Source organism: Globicephala melas, chromosome 2 (genome assembly GCF_963455315.2).
Source record: "Globicephala melas chromosome 2, mGloMel1.2, whole genome shotgun sequence".
Lineage (NCBI taxonomy): Eukaryota > Metazoa > Chordata > Mammalia > Artiodactyla > Delphinidae > Globicephala > Globicephala melas.
Window position 1 is genome coordinate 31,824,571 of NC_083315.2, and position 3,270 is coordinate 31,827,840.

Genomic DNA, 3,270 nt, shown 5'->3' on the forward strand with positions numbered 1-3,270 from the left:
ACGGAAGGCCTTGCAGTGGACGAGAGATGCTTTTTCCTAAAGCTCCATCCACACCGGCAGGCGTTTCCTGATGAGAGCTTGTTTTCTGCGTTACAGACGAGGAGGAGGGGTGGGAAGGGAATGGCCCCAGGCACACACTGAACTGTCAGGGAAACAAGCATACGTTTTCAAACAAAAGTCTTTCTGGTGCCGAGACGTGTGGAGCCAGCCCGGTCTTGGTGGGAGCGTGTTCCCAGGACGGCCCGTGATTGCGCCTTCTTAGAGACGGTTCCTGGTTGCTCAGAACTCCCCGGACAGCAGCACGCGAGATGGAGCCGCTTCCATAAATAATTGTGTGCTGAGAGCCCAAAAGCTTCAAAAACATTGATGGGGAAAAAACAGCCATCCGTCCTGATGTCACGGCAAAGGTTTGAAAGAGGTCGAGGGCTCTGCTGGGGTTCCTTTCCAAAAGATGGGGGTGGTGCCTGGCGTTCAGGAAGCCTCCATTTCAGGAACCTGGGATCCGTAGAGACCCAGAGAGGCCCCCAGTGGTGTAGAAGGAAGAAAATAAACAATAGGTTTTCCCGGTGCTTGAAAAGCAGATTTACTCGTGCGTGTCCACAAACAGAGCACGTAAGCAGTGTGGGGGAGGGTCTGTGGGGACAGGACCTCAGCCCTGGGCAGTGACCAGGTGTCAGATTAAAAGGTCAAACTGAAGGCAGTTAGGTGCAGAGCTGAGGGCGCGGGGAGAGTTTGCACAGAGGCGTGGGGTGCACTGGGCAATGTATTGGTTAACAGAATTCAAAACAGCCAGCAGGACGACAGCAAGTCCCTGACCAGAGCTGACAGTGGGCATGTGCTGCTCCCGGCTGGGACAGACCCCTATTACCGAATAAGGGGGAGACCCCTGCCGGGCCAGCCTGGCCTGCTTCAGGTCTCCCGTGATGGGGATGACCAGTGAGCTGCCTTTGCACAGGTAGTGGGGTGGCATCTGGTGCAGGGCGTGTCCTCCCAGAGGGCAGAGGCTGGCTGAGCATTTCCCATCGCATGGCACTGGCCCACAGGCCGTGAGCGCCCCGCTGCGGGGGGCGGGGAGGGGGGTGGCAAGGATCTGCCTTCTGCAGGGGAGCCTGATCAGGAGGCAAAGGGGGGGCTGCAGTATTTTTCAAGGGGAAATCGGCAACTATCTCCCCATGGCCTTGGCAGTCCTGTTGGGGTGTGGGCTGGCCTTCGGTGAGCTGGGCTCGCGGCAGAGGGCCTTGAGTAACAGGTTAGACTGTGTAACTTATTCTGGGGACGTGGGTGGCTCAGTGCCCCCAGTCAAGCCTCCTCTATCTATGATAAACTTTCAGCCATTAGCACCACTCCGAAGGCTTTCCAAGTGGAAAGCATCTTGACCCAGTGACAGCACCCGGCTGCAGCCTCGTGGAACAGACAACCTGCAGCAGCGGCCCCAGGACCGGCAGGTGTTGATGGAGACGGTGCCGGAAGCACAGGGCCCTTGTTAGTTTCACATCGTGGTCACCCACATTCACGGGAGAGAGAGGCCCAGAGAAGTGGTGCTCTGGGCTTAGCCTATAGCCCCTGCCCCCATCACAGTGTCTTCCATCCCCAGCATCAAACAGTGGGGCAACGAGTTATTTGTGAATTCCACTGGAGTCCTGGGTGAGTACCAACAATGAATACCAATATGATTTGCATAATCAACAGGCTTCCCCTTGGACCTCCCAGGAAGTGTTGTCAACACATGCACAAGTCACACAAGGGCTACTGCTTAGTGATCCATTACTCCTTCGGGAAAATAGGTACTGAGCTCGGGCCCTGATGAGCGGAAGCTACTCGCCTCGCTTGTCCTGCTCTTTCTAACCATAAGCACGTTCCAGAGTGTTAACTGTGTGGACCCAGCCTGGAGGGTGGCTCATCCAGGGCTCCGCAGCTCTCTCCCAGCCACAGTCTGGGGAATTTCTTATGTGAACCGTCCACTCTGAGAACAAAGCTGCTAGTGTGTGGCCTTTGACTGCAGTGGAAGTGCACCCCTCAAATTCTCAGCGGTGGGGTACACGGGCTGGGGAGGCACACACAGCAAGCGTCGGCCATGATGAGCCCTCACTGGGGTGGGGGTCGAAACTCACCCTTCCATTACATATATTATGAATGCAGCAAATATTAAATAATAATAAATAACAATAATAAATAAAAATGAATAATAATAAATAATAAAAAAGTTAAAGTTATCTGTTAAAATTACCAAAATGTTTAAAATAGTATCAATAGGAATAGGGGGTTAGTTAAATGAGCTATGTGATGTCCAATATGCCCAATATTCACTATATTATTAAGTAAAAAGGCAGGTTATAAAACAACATGCAAAATAAAACGACTTTTTTTTTCTTTTTTTTTTGGCTGCGTCACTCGGCTTGTGGAATCTTAGTTCCCCGACCATGGATTGAACCGGGGCCCTTGGCAGTGAAAGCACAGAGTCCTAACCACTGGACTGCCAGGGAATTCCACACATTTTAATTTTAAAAAATGTTCTCTAGGGCTTCCCTGTGGCGCAGTGGTTAAGAATCCACCTGCCAGCAGGGGACACGGGTTCGAGCCCTGGTCTGGGAAGATCCCACATGCCGTGGAGCAACTAAGCCCGTACGCCACAACTACTGAGCCTGCGCTCTAGAGCCCAGGAGCCACAACTCCTGAAGCCCAGGTGCCTAGAGCCCGTGCTCCACAACAAGAGAAGCCACCGCAATAAGAAGCACACGCACCGCAACGAGCCCCCGCTCACCGCAACTAGAGAAAGCCCGCGTGCAGCAACAAAGACCCAATGCAGCCAAAAATAAATAAATTAATTAAATAAATTTTTAAAAAAACTTTTAAAAAAATGTTCTCTACAGCTATATAATTGTAATTACATATTTATATGCACAGAAAAAATACTGGTAAAAGACATAAAAGTCAAGCAGTTTTTAGGGAGTGAAAAATAGATTATTTTTGCCTACTTATTTTGGTTAATTCTCTGAATTTTCAAAACTCAGGTATAATGTTTGGAATTAAAATCACAATAGCACTTGTGTGAGGCTAAAAGCTTGCCCAAGCTAAGCTGGGGAGCATCCCATCCCCACCCCCAGGAGGTGTCCACCAGCATTCATGGCAGTGCCTTCGGGGAGAGCAAAACCCGGACACGTCCAAAGGCCCCCATGTGCGCCCACGTGAGAAAGGACATGCCCAATGGCTGCCTGCACATCCGTGCAATGGCGCCATGCAGAACTGAGGGCATTACCCTTACGATATCCA